This window comes from Pogona vitticeps, chromosome 2, assembly GCF_051106095.1.
Source record: "Pogona vitticeps strain Pit_001003342236 chromosome 2, PviZW2.1, whole genome shotgun sequence".
NCBI classification, from domain to species: domain Eukaryota; kingdom Metazoa; phylum Chordata; class Lepidosauria; order Squamata; family Agamidae; genus Pogona; species Pogona vitticeps.
In genome coordinates, this window is record NC_135784.1 from 125,767,506 (window position 1) to 125,795,186 (window position 27,681).

At 42.0% G+C, this 27,681-nt stretch overlaps 1 protein-coding gene and 1 long non-coding RNA gene across 4 annotated transcripts in view; one reads left to right on the top strand and one right to left on the bottom strand.

Annotated features, from left to right (window-relative positions):
• SHISA6 (shisa family member 6) overlaps positions 1-27,681 on the bottom strand; it is a 373,444-nt gene that overhangs the window by 188,771 nt on the left and 156,992 nt on the right. The gene's annotated exons all lie outside the window — the stretch shown is intronic.
• LOC144586892 (uncharacterized) lies at positions 11,300-20,574 on the top strand. The gene is made up of 2 exons (XR_013541972.1): positions 11,300-13,275; positions 18,570-20,574. It is a non-coding gene; the product is annotated as an uncharacterized LOC144586892 (long non-coding RNA).

The following is a 27,681-nucleotide window of genomic DNA, read 5'->3' on the forward strand; positions in this document are numbered from 1 at the left end:
GCAGTGCCAGAATCTCTCTCTGGTATGTAGTCCCAGAAGTTAAGAACCAAAAGTTAATGCTGCCCTTGGTTGCTGACAGGAAACACCTCTTGCTTTAAAATGTTCATAGCTGTAACCACATACTTCTCAGAATTACTCAAAATATTTTGTGTGCCAAGGGATACTAAATACTGCACAAGCAGGGTGTTTTCATGAACAGGGGAGCAGCTCAGCTCTTTTAGATCACCCTTTGCATTTAAAGGCAGGGACCATAGTTATCCCTTCAGATAGCTATTCTACCATTGTACCACCTGCAACATATCTGATCTCATCCAGTTTTGGTACTTAAGTATGGCCAGTCAAATCTGACAGTACTAGGCTGGATGTAAGGCAGCTTCCTACATTCCTATGACATGTAGCCAACATATTCTATATTTAGCTTATATCCTGCCTTTCTCTTAAAGATGAGACTCAAGGCGGCTCACAGTGAGCAGAATATGAGCCAAGGGTGTGATGTGACTGCAAAAAAGGCAAATGTGATTTTAGAGTACATTAACAGAAGTATAGTCTCCAAATTCCATGTCTTACTAACCCCTCTCTATTCGGCACTGGTTAGGCCTCATCTTGAGTGTTGTGTCCAGTTCTGCACACCACACTTCAAGAAGGATGCTAACAAATTAGAACAAGTCCAGAGGAGGGATGACAAAGATGATCAGAGGGTTGGAAACCAAGCCTTATGAGGAAAGGCTGAAAGAATTGGGCATGTTTAGACTTGAGAGAAGAAAACTGAAGGGAGATATGATAGCACTTTTCAAATGCTTGAAAGGTAGTCACAGAAGAGGGACAGGATCTGTTCTCAATCATCCCAGAGTACAGGACATGCAATAATGGGCTCAAGCTATAGTAAGGCAGATTTAGGCCGAATATCAGGAAAAAATTCTTAACTATTAGGGCAGTACGACAATGGAACCAATTATCTCAGGAGTTGGTGAGTGCTCCAATGCTGGAGGCATTCAAGAGAAAATTAGACAACCATCTGTCAGGTCTGCTTTGACTTGGATTCTGCATTGAGCACGGGGTTGAACTCAGTGAGCTTATAGACCCCCTTCCATCTCTGTTATTCTGTGATTCTATGTAACATGAAATAAAAGAATACAACTAAAACACCAAGAAAGAGCAGATTTCAAAACAAATGCCCAATTTAAAATGATGTCAAATCCCTTTTCCTACACAGTATATCCCTGCCCCCTTTGTGGCCCCACACAAGCCAGCCTTAGAGGCGCTGCGATTGCCATAGCCCGGCTTTATGTAGTATATTGGAATGCTCCCTACTACGTGATGCTTTCTGCCTGTTGGTGTCAAATTTTCAGCTTTACAGCTCACTGAGATAACATGATTTCATTTCCTTCTCATACTGTGGGCGAGAGAGATACGTTCACAGATGCTGCATCTCCCCTAGGAGGAAATTTTTTTCCATTGCTTGCTCTTCTGGAAGTGCTCAAATGCTTCACTCTCAGGAGAGCAGATCCTGCCATCTAGAGCTGACTCTGCCCTGCCTTGTGCTCTGCAATGTAGCTACGAGGGGAAGACAGGCATGGAGGAGAGAAAAGCCCCAAACGCCTCTTCCGTCTGGTGCACAAGCATGCATTGCAAGCAGAAACCCTACTTGCAATCGGACTGCGGCTGACAGTGACCTTTCATGGACTGGTGAATTGATACAGCAACTGAGAAAAATAGGGACCTAAAGACAGCTTGGTCTGTTGAATAACTGTTTCACGTAAGCATTAGACAATTTGCCAGAGAGCATATTTTGTGGGGAAGACCCTCGAGAGGATGGGCAAGATTGCTTAATGAGCAACGTGATGGGCTGCTGACCGCTCCCTCTTCTCTCCAACCTTCAGTCAAGAAGCCCCTCCTTTCCACTGGCAACTGTATTGGTGGAGACCACCAGAGGAAGAGGCAGCCCTGTTCTTAGATCCAGCTCAATTGCCTGCTGAGTTCCTGCCCATGACAAGGTCTTTGGACAACAGACTCTTCAAATCAGGGGTGGCCAAACTGCAGCCTTCCAGACAGTGTTGGACTGAAACTCCTACCATTCCTAAAAATGGCCCATACAAGCTGGTGGGTGGCAGCCCACCAACCATTAGAAGGGCTGCAGTCTTCCTCACTTCTCCCCATCTACACCATAATATCTGAGGGAGAATGGTGTTCACACATCTACGTATACGTCTTTCTATTGCAAAAACTGCTGGAGAAACTGGGCCCTTCGAGAAAGAGACTGAGCAAGGCATGCAGGCTAAGAACCAATTTAGAGCAGTGGTCCTCAACCTTGGGCCTCCAGATGTTTGTGGACTTCAGTTCCCAGAAATCCTGGCCAACAGAGGTGGTAGTGAAGGCTCCTGGGAGTTGTAGCTTAATAACATCTGGAGGCCCAAGTTTGGGGACCACTGCTTTAGAGGATACATGGGACCACCAATCTAGGTGCGAAGGAAGGTCCTTGGAGGCCTGGAAATTGCTCAGTAAATAATTTGGAAGCAGAATGTTTTTTGCTATGTATGAGAAGCTAATTATCTTTTCAAAACTGCTTTGTCCTGGAAGGTGTCATATAAATATACTTAAGAGTTGGATGGATAAATAATCCACTCTTCTTGTGAATAAGGGAACACCCTGCACCCCAGGAGGGATGAGAACAATTGATATAGTACTGTGAAGAGCATTACAGGGAGATTCCTAAAACCTCTGCCAGTGCTCTAAACAGAGTGAGGGAAAGGGAGAAAGAAAGCAAATGCTTGGAAAAGGAAGGAGAAACCAGCCTCTCGACCAGCCTCCTTTCCAGAACCAATTAAGATTTCGAAGGGGAATCCAGTGTAGTGGTCCCTGCCCCTATCTTCCCAGTCTAGGGCTTATGAATGCAAACGATTAGCTAGAGTAGAACAGCATGACCCTCTGGTGGCGAAGGAAGACTTGCGCAGTAGAAAACCACACAGTATGGTGCAGGCTGGCCAGCCCTCTTCCTTACAGCTGAAAGCCAAATAAGATGCTACTGAAAAAAGAAGGGAGCAACTGGTAAGGTTCTCAGTTCTGGAGCATCACTCAGCCCAGAAGAAAAACCCTGGGAGCCATTACCGCTAGCTGGGCTACATTGTTTGCCCACAGCAAGAAGGGAAACACATCCCTGTGCCTCTGCCCTATGCGGAAGGATGGGTCTAAGCTCCTTTTACAAAAGAAATTGCCATGAAAATTCATCCCAGGGAGAAGCAGATATGAATGCAGGTTTGGGATGCCTCACAGTCCTTAATGAGATGGTGAAAACAGATGAAGACAGCTAAGACGGTGCCTTGTACGGGACTAATTGGATGCACACTTCAGCTGCAGGTTTATGCTATTGCAGAAATGACCGAACTGTCTAAAATTCTCTGCAAGCATCTTGATGCTCCTTTTGAGAACAGAATATAATGACTAGGTAATGAAATGAAATGAAATTAGAAAGGTACTTATTAAATGGTTTTAAAATACTGATTATCTCAAGAAAACCTGGTATTTTAGGTGATGTGATAACCTACAATGAGTGAGGCCCCCCATCACTATCACCCCAATGGAAAGCAACAGAGTCATTTGGGAAAAATTACAGTTTTAGACAGCAGCTCTCAGAATCCTCTGGGCTTGGGTGGTAGTCTAAAAATAATGTTTTTCAAGCTGCATTCCTGAGTCTGTCTGTGAATATCCACAGTCACTGCGGAGCAGCGGGTGATGTGGTTTATCTGTATTCAGTGCATTGAACTGGGTGGGAGGCACCATAACATACGCTCGGTAGCAAAAACGGAACCTCTTAAGTGTTCACTCCCATTAGAGTCTGAAGGAACTACTGTATAGCTTACACATAGGCAAACCAAAGGTTTCAGGCTGGACAGCTCCCTTGATCAGATCATGACATGCTCCTGATCTTCCAAGAAAGACAACAGTATAAACAGAAATCACAAAATGGAAATACAACAGATTGTTCAAGTATACACTGCTATGAGCCCACAGCTAAATCCACTAAAAGTGCATGGTTTTTTTTTACATGTCCCCACAATCCTTGGCATTAATGGATACTTCATATATGTCAAGATGTTTGGATTTGGACTGAAGTAGGACTCCAGTAGGGCCCTTATCCTCTTTTGGGTCCAACCTTGAGATAGTTTGGAGTGGGCAACATGGTGGGAGCTATACACAGTGTTCTTCTTCCAAAAAGTACATCTGTTCCTTTTTCCTTCTGTTCCTTGCTGCTGACACTGTGTGTTTAGATCTGGAATGTCTTCTCCCCCTCCCCTCTCCTGACCCATTATGTTGACCCCATGGATCTGAACCCTCTTCTTCTTCTTCATACTCCGGTAGCAGGACACTGTTCCTTCTTATTCTAAAAAAGAACATCCTTTCCTTCCTTTCTTCTTCTCCCCGTATTGCCCTCCCTCCTCTCAACTGTCCGTTTTTACACTCTGTGGCTAGCACAGAAATGTGGAGAAGAAAAATACAGACTTCTTTTGGGGGAAAATCCTCTCGATTCTCTCAGGAGGAGAAGGTGAGGGAAAGTATCCCAGCAGGACGTTTGTACAGCCTCAGCAAAAGAGAAGGCAAAGGGGATAGAGACTGACATCTTGGCAAACTGTAGAAACCTTGCAGTATGTGACATAGTTATGACACCCGGATGTCAAGAGAAAACAGTTTTAGGATAATGATCAGACTGCTAGAAGGACAACCTGTAATGCCTACAGAAAATGGCAACCAGCTTCCAGTACTTCTAAATTGTTTACTGTGTGAAGTCTGCCAGTCTTATTGGGAAGACATACCAAGGCACCCTGAATCTAACACTTAAAAAATTCCTTTAATTTAAGGAATAAGTGCTATTTGATAAATTAGTTTTTTCAAGTAATAATTCATTCTGAGTGCACAGTAGTGGGAATTTATGAGTTAGTACTTTTATTTTAATGAAATTAAAATATTACATATGCAATGGATACAATTGCATATATAATTTCCCGTGGATGCTCATACATATCTGGAAAACATAGGCAGTCCTCCCTCAGTTTTGTAGGAGTAATTTCTGAACCCTCTACACAGTATTCTGAATTGCAGCTGCTCTGCTCGTCCCTCAGAAAAACTATGGTGTTGGTGTAATAAATCATATATTCAATTTAAGGCATTTGTATACTGGCTTAAAATCAAAACCCACTACAGTAAAATCTACAACGATTAAAAACCAATCAAATAATTAAAAAGGGAGGCAATAAAATGGCAGAGTGGAAAACTGGCGCTATCAGTGCTTAAAATCTTAACTCATTAAAAGGCCTTAGACTATAAATACATCTGAGCCTAGTATCTAAGAGCCAAAATGCATGTTTAATACATAATCTGTAGCTCCGTCTCTGTTTCCCTTAATTCCAGGCTCCTTAGGGAGAGATGCAGCACCCTGCAGTCCTGCTTCGCCTCCACCATCCTCTTCTTATGTGGCTGCCTCCAGTTCCAGTAGGCATTCCTTACTGAGCACCTAAATGGGAACTGCCCCTCCCTTCCAATTCAAGCTGCACCTGTGCATGTGGAACTGAGTTCTAATTGTGCTGGGAAGATGGCTGTTCCTTCCACCCTTTCCTACGTAGTGGGTCCCATAGCCAAAGGCTGGAAATCTGCTATTTACACCTGTTGACGTAATGCCAGTGGTATAACTTTGAGAAGTGGATTGCCGTAAGTTAAGACAAGGAACCATTGTTTCCATTTCCTGTCACGCATCAATCATGTACCTTGGTGTGTGATAGGCAATGCCTGTTCTGAGCCCTTATCTTGAAGCAGTTTGGCACTGAAAGTTATGCTGCTGTGATCATGCTGTCAGGGGCTCTTCCTCCAAGCAGAGATTGAACAACCATCTATTGGGGAATGCTCTGTAGCTCCACTTTTTCCTGCACTGACCTAGAAATGGGAAATGGCCTGCAAGCCCCCACCCACCAAACTCTTACAATTGTATGAAAACCTTTCCATTTTTGCCACCTACACAATCCTTGATGGTATTCTGCAAGGGCATCTTAGCATTCAATTATGTCCTAAGCAGGCCTTATGGTAATAAAGCAAAAACAGCACCTTACACTACCTCCACCATGTAGGGGATTAAGAAATTTCTGGCTCCCCAAAGATTGCCAGATCTGTTATAGCATAAGCTTTTGCAGACCTTAATACTCTTGATCAGATGTCACTGGTTACATATGGTAGAGTTGGGAATACAACAGGTTATGCACACTTATCAGGTGGCCATAGGCACGGTTCAGGCACCTTTTTATACCCTTTAATGCCCAGAATCCTAGACACCACCACATAGTGTCACTAGAAAGGCATTAAATTATAAGAACAATGATCCTCAACTCCCTTCCAAGTATTTTGGGGTTAGTGTGTATTGTAAAATGGTTTCACGGCCATTTACTTGTAGATTATAAATTGAACACAAACACCCAAATAAGTAACTTCAGATGCATCTGAGATCCTTAAACATAAACTTAAAGCTTTTCAGCCCAGGTTCATAGGATCATGATCCATATTGAAGTTTCAGTCCTAAACATACTTACTATGACTAAATGTGCCTAGGGTTGCCCTAGAAGACATTTAAAGATTTCTTCTCGATTTTGCTTATTTGAACTCACTACTTCTATTTGGGCACATCTATAGCTGCATTGTGTAATATTGCCAAATGACTGCTTTGGTTTATTGGCATTCTTTCCTCTCAATGAAAGAATGTCTTTCATTCAGCCTAATGCAAAAGTATACATGCCCTGATTTATTTTGCAACATAACAGGATTTGCAAACTGGGTTTTTTTTTTTTTTGTTAGTCAGTTTTGTTTTGTTTTGGCTAATGCACCAGCTGGGGTGCACTAGCTACTGTATAGTGTGGCACTGGAGTAAAATAGGCATGGAGAAAGTGTAATGCATTATATGTAAGCCATTTCTTGCTTTGTCACTTCCATTCTGATTAGTTTTGCATCTCACAATGTGAAAGATAGCGGTTTCTTGGCTGGGATCTTCTGAACATATCTTCTGAGAAACGAACACAGTTGGACACGGACTTACTGATAAGCAAAAATGCACAGGGTCCAAATACTGCAAAGTACCAGCTTCAGAATGCCCCACTTTCCAAAGACCATTTAAGTTCATAGCCTAAGTACTGAACTATCTTTCTGGTACCCCCTGCCCATCCTATATTAACTAATCCATGGTAATGAGTTCTGAAATACAGATACCCCCTCCCCCCTCTTCAAATTCTCAGTGATGGGAAGAAGCAAGGTATTTTCCTTCGTGTTCACACAGATTCATGTTTGGAAATGAATGATATGGTATCTTGCCACTTATGCAGATTATACAATTTGTGTATGTGACAGATTGATTGACAGTCTTCAAAGAGTTACCTCATCATTGCCTGCAGCTGCAGGCTATTTCAAGGACAGCCAGCAGAAGTTGCCCTTTATTTTTTTAATAAACGTTTTGCGGTCTGAAAAGTGTTCTCTACTAGAGATAATTGTTATAAAATATGCACCAGTTTCAGGATATCTGGGAACAAACAGCCATTACTTCTGAATTGGAGAGGTAGAACATGGAGCCAGAAAATGATGGGAGTACATTGTATACGACTGTAAAGGGGCACATGATCTCCACAATGGTAGATAGTTATGAAAACAAAGTCTAACTAATCAGAGGGGTATCCGAGTAGCCGCACAGCAAGCAAGAGCTGTTTAGAATGGTCCAGCCTGTCACCATTAGTTGCAAAGACATATTTTAATGAGTTTTGCATAATGTTGCAATGATTGACTGTTCAACTCATTGGGACGCTAGCAATTTCCAATTACCTGCCAATTCAGAAAGCAGACAATATATGTGAGCTAAAATGCTGTGTGCTAAGTAGTGAATAATACATTTAGATTGGTGCATTCAGTCTTGTTATGAAAATTGAAGCCAGTAGCTCACAAAGATATGCAAACAGCCACCTACCAGAACTGGTCTCGCTATCAATCCACCTGGGTGGCTGCACCATAAAAGAGAGCTCTCTGAAGTATATACTGCAAAAAAGAAACGGCATGTCCTGATCTAACTGCTGACTCCAGCTAAACAATTTCTAAAATCCACATAAGATCTTTGCCCTACAGCAGTGGTTCCCAACTGTGGTTGTTCTGCGACTACAACTCCCAGAAACCTCAGCCAGCCCAGCTGGTGGTGAAGGCTTCTGGGAATTGCAGTCCATGAACACCTGGGTTACCTAAGGTTGGAAACCATTGTCCTATAGCAACACTTTAAGTGAACTCTGTTGAAGCCAAAGAGCCCAAGATAATTAGATGTGTTTTCAGAATTTAAAACATTATAAAACAGCGTTGGAAGGGGTTGGTCTAGATTTTCCTTGGGGTTCCTCCCAACTGGATTAAGACAGTGATGCAGGTTGGCAGAGATAGGATGAAAGGCCAGATGGCACCAAAATCTGAACAAATTCTAGAACAAGTTAGGCAGTGGCAGGGGCTACAGGGCATAAACTAGAACCCCCAAGTGTTGGGTGCAAAGTCTGAGCCATTCCCTGTGGCCTGCAGAACCATTCTAGCTCTGGAAATCAGGCAACTAGGATGAACTAGTCATTTTCAGTTCTTGCTATATAAAGATCATCTGCCTCTATCCTTCAATGTAGGTAATAACTAGGATGCTGATTCTGGAAATCAAATGCTGGTACTGAAGTAGGCCTTTTGGAAAAGCACAGTAGTTCCCAGGACAGACTTTAAAGCAGTCCTCAGGTGGAAACTGATTAAGGTGGCCATTTGTGCACTGCTAAGAAAAAAAAGGAGGGGGGGATTTATAATGAGGATTTGCCTACAGTTTACATAACTGATATATGTTTATAGAGATGGATGTAATTTATATTTCTTATATATGTACATTTTTAATGTTTAAGAACATATTTAAAATTAAAAAGAGTTTATATGTATAGATGCAAATTTAGACACCATTATCATTATTGCTGTTATTACTTAGATGTACATGTCACTTTGCACTACAAAATTGGTCCTGATGTAACTTACAGTGCACATGTACAAACACGGACACTCTTACATACATACAGAGAAATACATAAGTAATACCATGTAACAAAGAAAACAAAATCAATGTTATCATTAATCACAATAAATAAAATTGCAAGCCATAAAAACCTTGAAGCTAATTCCACCCTTAAAGTCTATATATCCATAATACATAAAATCACACATTTGCTTTTTTTTTTCTGGCAATAACATGACATAATCACTAGAGTGGATCAATGTGCCCCCAGAGCACCCCAACCCACACCTCTTTTAGCTCCTGTCAAGAGCTTGTACTTGTTTCATTTGAGTTGGCGCACTCTAGTTTGGCCTATTCCCAGCATGTGTTATTGCTGGGAATGGACCAAAATCAAGCCTTGCAGCTGTCAAAGCTGACAAGGCTCCTTGTGGTGTCAATTTCCAGTATCATGAAATAGTTTAATAAGTGATCCACTTCAGGATATCAGCATATTGAAAACTTCCCCTGTTGTTCTGTGGAGGGGCAGGGAAGTGAAATTAATATCAATTTTTTTTGCCTCTGCTAGATCATTGCTAATGTGCTGAAACATTTAAATTGAATTTAACACAAAGTTTTTCTGTGCATTTGTGTGACATCCCAATCAAAACCACGGCTGTGGACAGTTTTTTTATTGGCTCTATGCACACAGTCCTATTTTTTTTTAAAAAAACCTTTCATCTAAGTGATTCAGTGCACCAGTGATAGTCTAGTGGGAGGCAATTTTTAAAATAATAATTACACTTTCACTGCCTCAACAGTGGAACTGGGGAAGTGTTCAATTTGCTGATATTCTGAAGTGGCTCATTCAGCCACTTTAGATACTCAAAATAGGGTTGCTTGACCCTACGCCATTTAGATGCGAGGATCACACCAAATGATCACACCCTGACCTCACATAACCCTATTTAGACCACACCGGCCTGCACTAAAAGTGTGATTGCACCCTTAGAGCATCTTTACATTAAAGCAACAGTTTGGAATATGCATCAGTATAAATTGAAATCAACTCTGAGTCACATGGTGTCATGTGGTGTTTGAATTTTAATATGGTGTTTTTGAAAGGCAAACACCCCAAACAAAACACAAACACACACAGCTCAGGAAGAGAAGGAGACACAAGCTGAAACTGGTTGGCTGGAGGAGGGAAGAGACACGTGGTAGTGGTGGTGGCCTGCCTGCCTTTCGGCCACTGATTCTGGGATTTGTGGGTTTTCACGCCAGGCATAAGCCCCCATGGATCCCCGTGATTTTTATATGTAGGGTCATCCCAAATCACAAAAAGCTGGGTCCCAAACATGGGTCCTCATGACTTCTCATGATTTTTATGTGTAGGATCATATAAGACCAGAGAGGTTGCTTGCCAAGGAGAGAAACATACACACACAAATGAGGCCCAGGTGAAGTGGGAGACAGGAGTTGAAACTGACCAGAGAAGTTGCTTGCCAGAGAGGGAAATAATCTACAGCAGAAGTGGAGTGGGGCTGTGGGAGGCAGCCATTGCAAGGCAGTTTACACCAATGGGGACATTCACGTAGGCTAAAATGCTTAGAAATAAAGCGCTTCGACATCCCTGCTAAAAGAGTGGCTACTAAGAGCGGCCTTAGTAGCCAGATGGGTCGTATATAAATTGAAGGAATGAATGAACAAAACAATCCTCTTGAGACACAGTGAAATACCTCACGTCCAATCAAAAAAACCCCAATTCCTGTGGCAAAAATAAAAAAATAAAAAAGGAACTTCTGTTTGTGGCATGTAACCAGGATTTTAAAAAACACTTTTATTTAAGAAAAACCCAATTCAACAGCAGTTCTTATTGCCGGTGTAAGCAAGACGTATGTTAGTTTGTTTTCTTCTCCAGTAACACACTGAATGGCTGAATCATATCAGAGGATGCCTGCTTTTACACCTGCTGGCTTGCCTTGTTGTTGCTGTTCTGCTTGAGCAGCTGGCTGCTCCCTGTTCAAGCTCTCTCTCTCTTTTTTTGGTTAAAAAGAAGCTTCTGTTGACTAGTGGAAAGGTGGAGATGAGGCTAGGACTAACAGAGGCCCTTATACCATGTATAGCTACCAAATTGTTGTGTGGTATCATAGAACTCTCCACTGACATAGGTAATTAATGCCAGTCAAATTGACAGGCAGTGTCAAATAACCAGGGCAATTAACCTTCTGGACTGGGAGCACCCTAATTGCCTACTCTTTATACTGGAAGTTCATAAGGGTGGAGAGATCAGGGACTTTCCTTTTGCAATGTGAACAGCAAGTGAGCATATCAGAGAATGCCAGGCCAGAAAACAAGCCCAATATATGCATCTTCCACTTTTGAAAGAAACTTTCAAACTAGGCAAAACGACATCTTAGATTTCACCTTTTTTTTTTCAGGACAATGGAAACAAAATATCTCCAGCTTTCCCTTATGAATGTTTTATGGTCATTCTTACAGCAAGCAGTGCTTCAATAACATTTTTGTTAACTAAGATTCTAACTTTTCCTGCATGTGTTCTCAATATTATTCCTTCCCCCTTCCCACACACCACCTTGACAACATACACTTGATATATACTTTACAACAGCTGAACTGTTAAGTACAGGGCTCTCTTGCAGGGTTAAATGAAAGGCAAGAGGATTAGGAAAGGGGAAGAAGTACACAGGGAAGGAGAAGGATAGGCAAATCAACTGTTAGAAGGAGCTTGAAAGGAGAGATAAGAATTGCATACACTCCTTATGCAAGGATGGGGAGGTACCAGTATATAGGAAAGTCCAGAGAAGGGATAGAGCACTTACAGAAATCGGAAGTACTGTAACTTGAAATCTAGCCAAGAAGCTTCTCAACAGCATAGGGAGATGACAAAAAGGCAAACAGAGGAAGAAGCAAAGACAGATAAAAAACTTAAGTAGCTCCTTAAAGCTGGATCCTTTACGGAAATGGAAGACAGTAAAGGGAGCGTAACAAAGAAGATACATGTGCAAAACAAGATATAGGGAGAAGCCCAGAGAGGCAGCAGGATTAGGAATAGAAAAAAAGTTAACGCAGTTAAGGAAAAAGGAAATTTAAGGGGGGGAAGGAATTAATTTCAGCCATCGTATTGGTTGGAAGATAATGAAGCAATATGAGGCAATAGCCACTGAAATTTATTATGCCACACACAGAACTAGAGATTTAAACCAAGATTCTGTCCTGTTTGGAAGACAGGTGGTTTGGATTCTTCTTAAATATGTCATTCCTTGGGGATATGCTACTGGGGATTCCCTGTGCGAATGATAATGATACAGAAATCGTGGTGGTGTATAGCTGGTGGCTTCCATATGATTCCCATTGTTTCACAGTGCCAGAGGCATTCAGTTCAAATATTAGATCAGATGCTCTGACATGCCCTAAATAACACAGGGGTATAAAGCATGGAGGCCACTGAAGGAGAAGCAGTTAACAACAAGGGATGTGGATATTGTAGACTGTGACTGGATCTAGAATTTTCCATATGAAATTACTATACAAATCTAAAATGCAAGGCCAGAGTACAAATACAGGTATATACAGTGTGCATATATACTGTAAGTATATATAGGTAAGGAGAGGGTTTTTTTCCCATAAAATGGCTGAATAGCATTAAAGAGATAAACTTTATAGTGACCATCTTTATCTGACAGCAATGAAAAGCAAAATCTACTAACATAGTGCAGATAATCTTATATAATAAGCCCATTTCTTGAGAAGTCTGATTTGGCCATGGTGACACATGCCCTAGTTACATGTCGGCTGGATTACCAAAACATACTCTACATGGAGCTGCCTTTGAAAAGTGTTCGGAAACCCGAGATGGTCCAAAATGCCACAGCCAGATTGCTAACCATGGCTGGTTACAGGGAACATATAATCCCCCCCCCTTACAGCAGTTCCACTGGCTGCCAATCCATTTCCGGGCACAATTTAAAGTGCTGGTTTTGACCTATAAAGCCCTAAATGGCTTGGGTCCAAGCTTTATATTAAAAAGGCTATATCTTCCTCTGTGAGCCTGCTCAGACTTTAAGTTCACCAAGGGAGGCCTTTCTCTCAGTCCCAGCACCTTCACAGGTGTGCTTGGTGGGGACACAGGAGAGGGCCTTCTCTGTCGCTGCTCCCAGACTCTGGAACTCCCTCCCACAGAAAGCCAGGCTGGCCCATTTTTATTTATTTATTTGATTTATATCCCGCCTATCTGGTCGGTTAATGTGACAAACCCAGACCTACTGGGATCTATCACACAGTTACTAAGCTGCCACCAACCATTCCCTATAATAAGTCACACAGACCAGGGATGGATTTTTAAACAACAACAGAATAAGGTTTATTTTAAATACAAACAGGGTAAATAAAACAATCAGGTGAATAAAATAAAGTAACGTGGCTTATTCTCACACACACAAGCATACAGTTTGGTTCACCTAGAACCTTTAACTTAAAGCACAGACCCTGAACCCATCAGTTCTGGCTAACCCACAGACTCCTGAACCTTTCAGGCTGGTACTCTGACCCACAGTAGTACCCTGTCAGACACACAGACTCCCACAACAGCTTCTTCTTCCCCAGCTACTGCTTCGTCCCTCCCAGTGTCTCACAGTCTGTCTCAGCATCTACTCTTCACCACACAGGCATCACATATTTATACAGTACAGCCCCTCCTCCTGATGTCCCGCCTTCCACTCCCCATAGGATGGAACTTTCCCTCCAAACCCATGACAGACAGGTAACATCAGTGCTGTTATGTAACACCTCCCCTCTTTAAAAGTTGTTTTGTAGGGGGAAAGCTAAAAGTGCTTTTCACCAAAAAAACAACCTGCATAAAATACACAACAACATTTATACATACCAGATAATACTTACATATACTTACACTCCAAGTTAAACATAGCAAATAGGCATTTCAAACATTTACCATATGCATTACATCAATTTTACCTTTATTAATACAAACCAATTTAAAACCAGGTACATTTTAACTTTTTGTTCTCATTATATACATATAGTCCATGTTCTTTCGCCGTCTTCAATCTTCAGGTCTTCTTGATAAGGCGTCAGCAACACAGTTCACTGACCCTCTGACCACCTTCACTTCAAAGTCATAGTCCTGTAAGTTCAAAGCCCACCTCATAAGTTTGCTATTGTGGGTTTTCATCGTCTTTAACCATTGCAATGGTGAATGGTCAGTACACAGAACAAAATGTCTTCCCCAGATGTAAGGCTTGGCCTTCTGGATCGCGTAGACTATGGCCAAACACTCCTTCTCCACGGTTGCCAAATGTCTCTCACCTTTTTGAAGTTTCCTACTCAGGTAGGACACTGGATGCTGGTCACCATTCTCATCCTCCTGGCACAGAACTGCTCCTACCCCGCTGTTAGACGCATCGGTGTAGATGATGAACTCCCGGTCGAAGTCTGGAGCCCGCAACACAGGATAGTTGATTAACGCCTCCTTCAACCTCTGGAACGCCGCCTCACAGTCGCTGGCCCACGGGATGCGGTCATCAGCCTTCTTCCTCGTCAGATCGGTCAGCGGAGCCGCAATCTCGCTAAACCTCGGGATGAACTTTCTGTAGTAGCCCACCAACCCAAGAAATGATTTGACTTTTTTCTTGGTGTTGGGTCTGGGCCAATCACGAACAGCTTCTATTTTGGCCTCCAGGGGTTTTATCACTCCTCCCCCTACCTTGTGACCCAAGTATTTTCTTTCTGGGATACCCAGCTGCAGTTTGCTCTCTCTGCAGAGCCTAGGCCAAAGCACTTCCTCCCCTGGGTTAAAGCGCCTCTCCCTGCCTTCCTGGTCATCCCAAGCTTTCTTTCTGACCTTTTGAGCTGGCAGGGTCTCTGCTGCTAGCTCTAGGTTTCTCCTTAGGTCATTCATCAAGGTGTCTATGTAAGTCACAACGTCTTGTGGGTCACCCTGGGCGATCTGCCCCCAACCCTGCTCGATCAAATCAAGGGGCCCCTTCACCCCTTTCCCAAATAAAAGTTCAAATGGACTGAACCCGGTACTGGCTTGTGGCACTGATCGATAAGCAACCAAAAGGGATTGCAGCTTCTGGTCCCAATTGTTTGGATTCTCTGCCAAGTAAGCCCTAATCATGCGCATTAGAGTCCCATTGAACTTCTCAGTTAACCCATTACTTTCCGGATGATAAGCAGTGGTTTCCTTGTGCTTTATTCCACAGATTTGCCATAAGCGTTTCATGAGCTTTGACGTGAACGATGTGCCCAAATCTGTGATTATCTCTGAGGCAAATCCCATCCTGGACATGTACCCCACCAAAGCATCTGCCACTGTGTTAGTTTCAATATTAGTCAAGGGTATGGCTTCAGGATACCTTGTGGCATGGTCCACAATTGTTAGGATGAACCTGTTCCCCCTCTTTGTGGCCTTGGGCAAAGGTCCCACAATATCCACCCCTATGCATTTGAACGGAGTGTCAATCACAGGCAAAGGGCACAACTTTGCTTTGGTCCTATCGCGGTTATTCCCCTGCCTTTGACACACATCGCATTGTTTACAGAACTCCCTGATCTGCTTCCCTATGTCAGGCCAGTAGAAATTCTGTGTGATTCTCTGCTGTGTTTTGTTGACTCCTAAGTGTGCAGCAAACATGTCAGAGTGCCCCCTTTGTAAGATCATGGGGCGATACTTTTCAGGTACCACCAGCTGACTTCTGATCCCATCTCCCCCTTTTGAGATATTCCTCAGGGTTTCTCTATATAAAATCCCCTTTTTCTCCAGAAATCTCACTGGGGTCTCAGGTGTTAGCTGGGCGTCAGTCACCTGTTCAAAACACTTTTGGAGAGTGGCGTCTGCCTTTTGCTCCTGTCCAAATCTGCTGTCTGTGGTTAAGGTTTCCACCACAGCTTCTGAACTCCCCCCACCTGCTTCCGTCTCTGGCTCATCATTACCCCCCTGAACTGTCCCCGTGGTGGCTTGTGAGCGTGTAATCACTAGCACCCGTTTCACATGTTCAGCCAGGTCATTTCCCACGAGCACGGCTGCTGGCAGAGTCGATGAAATCGCTATCCGCCAATCTCCCCTCCAGCCTTGAAAGTTGACAGGTACCTCTGCTACTGGCAGAGAGATTATCTGCCCCTCAATCCCTGCCACCTTCATGCTCTCATTTGGGATTATAAACTCCCTAGGAATAATATCTGGATGGCACAGGGTTACCTGGGAACAAGTGTCCCGCAGCCCCCTATACTGACGGTCAAGTATTCCTACGTCCACCCCGGCTGTCTCAAACAACTGAGAATCTGTTTTTACCAGCAAGCAGCGCTTTACCTCCAGAAGAGGACCATTTTCCTCAGCCTGATCAGCAGAGGCAGCTGTCCCAGACTGAGTAGCCATGGCAACAGGCTCCCTCTGTGACACTGAGCCTTGCTCTTTCTGGACACAGAACACAGCTTTTGGCTTGGTCCCACTAGAATTCTGAGGCACCATTCCTTTTAGCTGCTTTAATTTTTCACACTCTGAGATTAGATGACCCTTTCCCTGACAGAAATAACATTTTCTAGTGTATTTGGATTCTCTCTCCTCTTGTTTCGGTTTTCCCTCCAAATTCTGAGGGCTTGGTTTCATGTCTGAGGGCTTCCCTTCACCATGGGCCCCTCCCCCTTGCTGGCTTTTCCCTGGTCCCTGAGAGTACTTGCTGTAGGTTTCTTTGGGTTTACCTACAGATTTCCCCTCACCCAAGGGCTTTCTTATTTGGGAGATAAAATCTGCGATCTCTGCGGCTGCTGCCACAGATGTCGGTTTCCTTTCCCTCACCTGGAATTTCAATTCCCCCTGCAGGACTGAATAGAACTGTTCCAGGGCTATCAAGTCTTTAAGCTGCTCATAGGTCTCTATTCCCTCCTGCGATAGCCATTTCTCAAGCAGCCTCACCAATTGGGCCCCCACTTGGGTAAAAGTCTGTTCTGGCTTCTTGGTAAGGGACCTGAATCTTTGTCTCAGCTGCTCTGCATTTATCCCATGTCTGGCAAAAACCAGTTTTTTAAACTCTGCAAAATCTTTCATCAGTCCCTCAGGCATCTCGGCATAAACCTCAGCCAGGCTACCACTGATTAAAGATCGCATGATGGTCATCTTCTCAGTTTCCCTCACTGAGAAGTCCACAAACGCTCTTTCCACTAAGGAAAAGAACACCTCAGGACAATCTCCCTTGTGGTACACAGGGAATTTCTTCAGGTCAGCCTTAGACAATTGGCCTCCCTCAGAATCCCTATTGTTATTATTGTTCTGGTTCATCAGTTCCAGTTTTCTTAATTCAAACGCCATTCTCTCTCTCTCCATTCTTTCTTCCCTCTCCATTCTCGCTCTCTCTAACCTTTCCTCCATTTCCCTCACCCTCAGTTCATGCTGTTGGGCTAGGATCAATTTTCTGAGTTCTGGGTCCTGCTCTCCTGTGCTGTCACCTTGCACTGAGCCAAATTCATCCTCAGAACCTTGGTCAATCTGGGGGTCTTTCACTTCACTCATTTCTGTTACTTGGCTTCGAGTCAAGGGCATAATCCCCCCTCAGAACAGGCTGCTTTAAAAGTCAAGCCTCAAAATAAAACGACCACTTTTTTCCTTTTTGCCTCAGAACCAGCTCTCCCTAGAGATTGCTGCTGTTCCTCAGCACTAAACTTGCAACAGTATCGAGTCAGAGCCTACCCCCCTCTGCTGGGCCTCTCAGCTGGCAAGCTAGCTCACTGTTGCTACGCAGTTTTGCCTCAGCGTTTTCCCGCCAAAACTAGGCTGCCTCAGAGCACCTTAATCTAAGTCTCCCCAGTTGGCACGTTCTTCTACTAGCGCACCTCCCCGTGAGGTACACCTAGAAGATTACCTACGCGCCTCAAACTGTCCCTGACTAGACCCCCCTTGCTCTGGGCACACCTGCCAAGGCTTTGCTGGACCGCTGGACAACTGGACCAGTCGTATCCCACACGCTGGACACCAATCAATGTGACAAACCCAGACCTACTGGGATCTATCACACAGTTACTAAGCTGCCACCAACCATTCCCTATAATAAGTCACACAGACCAGGGATGGATTTTTAAACAACAACAGAATAAGGTTTATTTTAAATACAAACAGGGTAAATAAAACAATCAGGTGAATAAAATAAAGTAACGTGGCTTATTCTCACACACACAAGCATACAGTTTGGTTCACCTAGAACCTTTAACTTAAAGCACAGACCCTGAACCCATCAGTTCTGGCTAACCCACAGACTCCTGAACCTTTCAGGCTGGTACTCTGACCCACAGTAGTACCCTGTCAGACACACAGACTCCCACAACAGCTTCTTCTTCCCCAGCTACTGCTTCGTCCCTCCCAGTGTCTCACAGTCTGTCTCAGCATCTACTCTTCACCACACAGGCATCACATATTTATACAGTACAGCCCCTCCTCCTGATGTCCCGCCTTCCACTCCCCATAGGATGGAACTTTCCCTCCAAACCCATGACAGACAGGTAACATCAGTGCTGTTATGTAACAGTTAAGACCACTCTTTGCTTTGTCCACAAACAAAGGCCTTTCTCTTCAGGCAGCCTGAATGACTGGTGGTCTGAGAGGGGTTTTTAAATGAATTGTTGCACTCCATTGTTCTAAATATGTTTTAGTATTGATTTTACAGTATTTACTGTTTTTAATATATTTGTTTAATTCTTTTTAAATATTTATGTTCTTACTGTTTTTAGTTTTTGAATGCTGTCTCTAATGACGTAAACTGCCTTGGGTCCTTTTTGGGGAGAAAGGTGGGATGAAAATATTTTGAATAAATACGACAATACCAAAATGTCTTCACTCCATACATGCTCACTCATAATCTGAGCTCACAGTGAACCTCTCTCTTTGACACACGTGCCACTGCTGGCAAAGGGATGGTGCAAAGTGTCACTTATGGATGCTGATGCATTGTATGAGAGTTGTACTAGGCTAAGCTTAAAATGTTATCCTTGGCATGTTGTTAGGGGCTGGCATGGAAAGAGAGATGAGATGGGGGCCACGTGCATTGTTTGCTATAGATGAGATGTGTGGCTGATAACTCTTCTTTCTGCTGTGTCCTCACCAAGTACAGTTACAAGTAAAATGGACAGCACAGTTGCCATTTTCACATGGTCTACCCTATGTAGGTAAGGTTACTTTGCTCTGGTAATATAATCATGACCTCCTTTTAGGATAGCACTTTGTCAGGAGAATAAAAGGCTTCGATGGTCTCTGCAGGCTTGGCTGTGCCACCCACTGGCCAAGCTGCTTTGGTGAACAAGTAACACCCTCTCAAAGTACGTCCAAGATCAATTCAATATTGTATAGACATTATGTCTGTCATGTGTCAGCAGGATTGTATGATCCCGAACTGGATTCATGAACTAGAGAATTGGAGATTCAAAGCACAACATGTCATTTGCATACGATATGCGTTTTCAAATAAACCTTTTGTGAGAACTCCACATGTCACAAAGTGACAGCTACTTTTTGATACTTGAGGAATTTTGATCTTCTTGAACTCTGGCATGAACAGAACTTATTCTGCACCTCACGGACTACAGGAATCCAGGCAAAACAGGGAAATGTCACCAACTAGATCTACAGTTGTTTATTATCTTTCTCATAGAAACCAGATGCCCTTTATAGACTGTTCAGGAATTGAAAAGAACGTTGATTGATGGTAGATATATAAACACAATGAACTGCCTCTGAAGGTTGGCTGCAGGGTCAACAGGCGAAATGGGGAAAATATCTTCCCATTCGTAACTTTAAAGAGAACTTCTGGGCAGAATTGTGCTGGTGTAGTTCACTTCTTTTATAAACATCTAAGGTACAGATAGTAGTTACCCAAAGTTATCATGTGTTCTGAAGATCAAGTTTTCAAGGCAATTTAAGGCCAATTTTGATGACCAGATTGGTCAGAGACTTTTTGTCAGTTATTCTTCACCTACTTTATGGTCTTGCACCATGATCTAGTGATAATTGAAGTGAATTACCTGACCAATTAATTCATCATGGGCACAAACCAATATTCCACACACTAATGTAAACTTTTCTAAATAATCTCAGAAACAGTAAGCAAGCTGATTGTTTTTTTTTCTCATGATGTAAGATTTAGATGGCCCACTGAGTATAAACCAAAGTATCCTGCAGGAGAACCAAGTACACAGTACCATCAGCACTGAATGCATTTGTAGTAGGAACAAAGTGGCCCATTCCCATATAGCCTTACACAGCTGGACGGGGAGAGTAGATGAGGATAATGCAAAGCCTGGAAGGATTGAAGCTGATGAAGCTATAAAAAAACAACAATGTAATGAATATTCACTAATTTTCTTATTCTTGATGACAAAGGGTGTCTCCACACATTAAGGCACCCTGCTGAAAAAATGGTCAACTGCCAAAACTTTTCTACCTCCTGCCCAGGAGTGGTTTCAGTGGTGGTAGCAGCACAAGTAGAAAAAAGCGTGGGTTTTCTGCAAAAACCTTAGACTTAATATGATGATGATGATTACAATAACAACAACAACAACAACAACAATAGCAGCACTCTATACCAGAGCGCATACCAATAGTCAAAAACAGTTAAAATACAACCATAACATAATTGCAATGATAGAAACATACAGTAAACATTTATTTATTTATTTATTTATTTATTTATTTATTTATTTATTTAATTAATTAATTAATTAATTAATTAATTAATTAATTAATTAATTAATTAATTAATTAATTCATTCCATTTATACCCCGCCTATCTGGTCATTGCGAAATACAGTATGTTCTCCACAAAATAAACTTCCTTCCATAACCCAGTGCTTCAAAAAGGCACAAGCTTTCATAATCTTGCCTAGTGGGAAAGATACATTTGAAATTTTTCATTTTCCCCTGTAGGGATGAAATAAGCAAAGATTCACATTTCTATGTGAAACCATGCAACTCTAAATGTCTGATATAACTATGATAACCTCCAGTTTAAAGAGTATCAGAACTGTATTATCTCATTTTTAAAATCCTTGAAATATATGTGCAGATTCTACTTAAAACCTATTTTATTAACAGCAGACATACACTCATCCAGCTTTTATATCTAACTTTGAAGAACTCTTAATATGATGTATGCTGAATTTTTTTTTCCAACCTCGCATGTTACCTGCAGTTTATTTGACTGGGAGGGAACTTCCTGGGCCGGAGCAACTGTCAATCTATCCAGCACTAACCGATTGTTCCCTCCTGCCTCTGAATTTAAAGAGAGCCCTGCAGCTCAGAGTCCTTCCCCTCTCTACAGTCTGTTGAAGTCTGATATTGAAAGTAGTCACATTTGTCAGTTTTCCTGTTTCATCTGTTCATCTGTAATTTATTCTTTCACTTACAAATATTTCAGAGTGACTCATCCTGTAAGTGCCAGTTAATGAGAAAGAGGTAGTCTACTCTGGGGCACTTATAACTACTCTGCTCTGTAAATTCCAGCACTTTTGCTGCACAGCTAAAGGTATTGAACAAAATTTTCAAAACTCTGCAACAATATTTCCACTCACTCTTTTTCAAGATCTTCATAATTATGAACCATGACAACCTCAATATATTCTATGCACCATAGAATGGCTTCAGTTCATGTTGTACTAGAGATAATGAATCAATCAAGGTTATCCCACTTTACCTACAGCCACCAAACCTGTAGCAACCTCTTTCTCAGTGTCTGCTTTAAAGGAATGCCTCTCTTGTCTTAACATTCTGGAGTATCTCTACACCTCTGTTTTCAAAATCATCTGTTTTCAGAAAGTGGCTAGTACTCCCAAGCGTGAGACACAACTTTATTTGGAGATGAGCCAGTACTGGCTGTTGCATGTTTCCTTTTTAGACTTTTATGACTGAAATCAAGATTTTATATATACTGTATTTCTGAAAAGGGTACATAAAGCATTGGCAGGAGCCATCTCCTCTTCCAATATGGTTTCTGACCTTGGGAAGAAATTATCTCCCATGAAACAGGACCTGTAGGTCCTGATGATTTCATATCTGATACATTCCCTCCTGTTTTGTATCTCAGAACCATCTCTCAACCAAGGACTCTCATAAATCCATCTTGTTATACTATGAAGTTACAAGACAGAAGCGATCTCCCACCTCTCTCTGGAGAGCTTTTCTTGTGGTGGGAGAGGCATGCTGAAAGACACATGGGGCAATCAACACACTGTAATATTACAAATATCTAATACAAACTGACTGCAGCAAAAAGGAAACAGGGAAAAGCTTTTGCTCTCTTCTTTCTCGACTATGAACAGCTGCGTCATCTCTGCCTTTGAAACTTCCCTCCTTCTGTGCACAGGCATCTGTAGCCACAACCTGGCAGCCACGTAATTAACTCTTCATTCTGAACAAGGAGATCATTTTGTTAGCTTCCCGATTGGCTTGCTTCCTGACCAGCACCAATGCTTTGCTGTTCCACTTTACATATTCACTTCTTTTGAAATGTCACAAGCATCTTTCTCATTTACTTCCAAAAAGAAAATGAAGTGCCTCACCCAGCTATCTTCAGGAGATGCATCTCTATCACTTAAGACTCCAAATGGAAGTGACAACAATAACTCTGAAACACTGCCTTCTTTTTTACAATCTCTTTTCATGCAATGCACTTGGTACAATAAAAATGTGCCATGAGTTGCAATGAAATCTTAGGCATTTCCACTTGGCCAGGTCTAGATGTTAACTTTTCTGTTTTCTTTTGCCTTTTGTTTAATTCCAGCAGGGCCAACTGATCAATTGCTTTAATTTTATATCGGAAAGACAATATCTGATTTCGACCTCCCTCACACACTTTCATCCTAAGTTAGTCACTCAGCAGGGACAACTCCTGTTATCTATTTATTGAGCTAATTACCTCGGCAGTCCTATAAGTGCAAACACCCACCATGTTCTCCCTGCTGAGAGAAAAGGCTGCCATCTCTACAATTCCAAATGTTGCTTGAGAGAGGTCTCCAGAGGCTTAATGGTAACTGCAAAGTTTCAGCAGCACAGGCTAGTCCACCAGCAATAAAAATATGGCCCAATAGCTTGGACTGTCATAGCAAATACCCATGCTTAACTTGCAGTCAATCATGCCCCAAATCTCCGGTAAGGATGGAACATAGTATGTGTGTGGCCATCCGGTTGGTACCCTCAGTAGCACTGTTGTGTGGGTACCTAATTACCTTAATAATGTCCATGTTACATTTATCCGGGACATTGCATTGCTACAAAGGATTATAGATAGATAAATTAGACATCCTTCAGTCTCAAGACACTATGGTAACGTGCTCTGAACAGAGAACTTGGAACAGTGTCTAGTGTGGCTGAGAAGGCCAATTCGAGAGTGACAATCTGTTCCACACTGAAGACAAATACAATCTGTCCCCTGTCCGGCTCCCTGTTTTCGCTACTTTTGTGACTTCCTCTTTGCCTCGGCCTGTTGGGCAAGGGTCTCTTCAAATTGGGAGAGGCCGTGATGCACTGCCTGCCTGCAGGCTGAACGCTCAGATGTCAAGGTTTCCCATCTGTTGAGGCCCATTCCTAAGACCTTCAGATCCCGCTTGCAGATATCCTTGTATCGCAGCTGTGGTCTCCCTCTGGGATGATTTCCCTGCACTAATTTTCCATACAGGAGGTCTTTTGGAATCTGACCATCAGTCATTCTCACGACATGTGTGCACAATTGGAATGTACCCATATGTGATGGAAACTTGGTTTCAGTGGTATGACAATGCAGCCTGTAGTCATTTTCATCTAAAAGAAATATATCCATCTTTGCTAACTAACATATACCTGAAATGCTTTGCAAATGATTGGAAAATCATTCAAAGGCCTGGATTAAGCAAAACAATAATCTAGCAGCCAAGAGAAGAAGCAAAACATCCGGATTAACATCTGGATTGGATGTTATATTATACTGTAGAGCCTATTTGGATAAAGGGATGAATAACCCTAGATAATGATAGGCTACTTAATTTAGAAGGACATGATCTGCAGTTAGGATGGCATGCTTTTTATTGTATAAAAAGGTAAAGAACATAAAAGTTTCAATATTCACATGATAAGAAGGAGCCCTGCTATGGACCTGGAAAAAGAGTGTACAGCAGATATACCAAAAATATCAACTTGGGTAGCACCTATAGAGGCCTTTACACAACCCAGTCTTAGGATAGAAACGAAATTGTTAAGATATCAAGATTAATTTTAAAAGGATTGTGATTTGAGGTCCAAAGAAGAGTCAGAAGTGCAATATATATATTTAGACTTGTGGCCTAGAGCACAAATGGAATCCAAGTATACAAAAGATAAAATAGAGGGCTTCTATACAGAACTAACAGTATTTGATAATTTTTTGTTGGTCTCAAATGAGAACGTAATTAAGAAGATGTATGATTATTTGCTGAAACTAAAATGCAAGTCGAGATTGTAAAATAATGTATGATCAAGTGGGCACAAAATATAGGGCATAATATTGGCATTGATCATTGGTTGCAAATATGGAAAAATAATGCTCTCAAAATCTGTAAATTTTAAGGAAAACATATATAACATGTTTTATAGGTGGTATATGAATCCATAAAAATTATCAAAGGTTTATACAGAAGTGTCAAATGTTTGTTGGAAGTGTAAAGCACAAGAGGGAAGTTTTTACCACGTGTGGTGGACTTGTAGAGAGGCAAGTCAGCATTTTACAGTCTTGTTATAACCAGAGGCTTGACACACTCAGAGCTTCAGCAAACCAGATTTGGAGATGAATCAGATAAAGCCACAAGGATGACACAAGAGCTTTTAGTAAATACAGTGGTAGCCATTGGATGCATATTATACTGTAGAGCCTGTGTATTAGTTAAAGATACTTTAACACTTATAATGTTCAGAAGTTCACAGCATTCTTTGTTCACAGGAATTCCCAGGCAGCTGTGAATGTGTTCAGGGGCAAAGATCTTAAGATACTTTTTCACTCTAGGTCCTGAAGTGAAAGAGCAATAATTAAGAATTTTATGTTGTTGTCTCGCCTTCCAGAAGCTCCCAGAATGGATAAACATAGCAGGTTTATGCAGACATGAGTGTGGAGACAGGAATCCCAATTATCTTCTCAGTTTAGAGATTAGAAACACCTCATCTCTGGAATAGTCTCAGTGGGATGACTTCTCTGCACACTGACAGACTAATTGTGTCTTACTTAGCTATTTTAACTTCATGCTAAGAACAACAGTACAATACTTTCAAAGCCAAGATAGTTTGCAACATGACATCTAAGAAGAGTTGACGTACCAAACAATTTCTTCTATGTCTGTCATCACTACAGAGATTTCCAAAATAAGCCTGCAATCTTATTTTTGTATGTCTTATGGGCCATCAAGTAGGAGCTGACTTACAGTGACCCTAATAGGTTTTTAAAAGTTTGTGAGATATTTAAGGAGTGGTTTCCTGACTCCTAGTGCAGAATTCTGCTTCATTAACTGTATAAGTCACTTACTCACCTGGGAACAATTCTTACTGAACGCAATGGGACTTGTATCTGAGTACATATATATAGGACTCTACTGCCATTTAATCTTTTGTTTTGACTTTCTATTGAAAGCCATTAACATCTACAGTATATTCTGGTCTACGTGCAAGGCAGTTTTGCATACATTTGGGTGGATGACTAACTAATTGTGATAATCACATTTTTGCTTGCTTCTCAGAGTATCGCGATCATGTTATTATGCTAGGTTATCTCTTGCACAGGTCTGTAGCGTTACTTTGGATGATGCTATGTTTTTCCTAGAAAATTTATTTTGTTTTTAAAGTTAGTTAAAACATATAAAGATACTAGGAATCAGGGTATGGAAAGGCCTTAATAGGGAAATTAATGTACGAAGACCAGTGAAGGCAAGTGTACAATTCATAGTATATGGCCAATAGAAAGTGCTGATTGTTTCAAAGGCCAACAAAAGCTATGTCAGTGAAAAAGCAATATTTTCCAAAGTGTTTTGAGCATTATTGAACAATAAACACAGTTACTTGGTAAAATACTTTTTCCGCTTGGTCTTGCTGATACATGGAGAGACATATGTATGTGTGCCTTTCCATACATGCCTTGATTTGCTATGTACTGGCTGGCTGTGATCCCAAAATATGAAAATAAAACATCCCAAGCATTGCTTGAGAGACACCCAAATGCTCCATTTCCTGATTTTTTTTTCACTGACACAATGTCTTGAACTTACACACACACACACACACACACACACACACACACACACACACACACACACACACACACACACACACACACACACACACACACCCCATATGAGCATCACTCTGCTTACAATGCATGCATATCTAAAATACACTGTATCTAAGATACAGGCTCAGGGATTATCTCGTGCGTTTCTTGACTTCATCTCATTAATCAACTTCCCTGGCAAGGCATTTTGTGTACTGTAAAACCGAAAGCCAAACAAAGTACCCAGAGTGATCTGTGCCGTTATGAAGTTTTAATACACACAAGACAACCACTAACATCCCCCCCGACTGTTCTGTTAGACAGTTTTGCATTTAATCTCCAATGGTGCTATTTCAGAGGGATTCAAATCCAGGGAAATTTAAGGGAGAGCAGTGGTAACCACTTCCTTGAACTTGTCACATATTTCCAAAACTCTGTTAGGACCAACATAAATCGGAAGGAATTCGATGGCACATAGCAACAACAAATAGAATAGTACAAAGTACTAGCAGAAATCTCAGAGAATTCTGCGCCTGCGGGCACTGTTAAAGAGAGGGAAAACTGGGTGGGTGGGATATCTTTGGTCACTTAGAAGATCAAGAAACTCTGCCTCTTCATTTGATTTCCTACTCTATCTGTATTGGAGTGTTTACATGTAAGAGACACATACGAAGGAGAATAAATGCCCCTTGATTTTTCTAGTAGAGCCCTGGATTTCCAGTAGAATTTTAGAATCTCAGCCAAAATTATTCAGCTAAGGAGATGAACTAGAGGTTCAAAGTAATATTGACTTCCCAAACAGAAGAATCACGGATGTGGTTCTCTTCCTTCTTCTAGAGAGTCACTGAGGTATAGTGATTGGCATGCTGGACTATGAACCAAATATCTGTGTTCAAACCTTCACTCTCTCATGAACCTAACCTACCTCACAGGGTTGTAGTGACAATAAAGTAGGAAAAGGAGAGTCACTTTTCAGCTCACTTGAGAGAAGGCAGAATATGAACAGGTTACTTACCTGTAAACATGGTTCTTTAAGTGGATTCTCTATGAATACACACTGATGGGTTAAACAGCGCCTGCGCTGGTTCCTCTTGGAATTTTCCAGAGCTATGAGGGAAAAGATACAATGTTTGAGTTGCCCTGCACTGCGCAAGTGCAGCCCGCCAAAAATCCCCAGTTCCATGTGCCCGCACATAGAGAGAGTTGGAACTCAATCAACAGTGACGGACACGTGGGGAGGTTGGGCGGGTCGTGTGTATTCATAGAGAATCCACTTAAAGAACCATGTTTACAGGTAAGTAACCTGTTCTTCTTTAACGTGGTTCTCTATGAATCCACACTGATGGGTGACTACCAAGCTACTTACAGGATGGTGGGCCGTCACTGCAGCAGTGA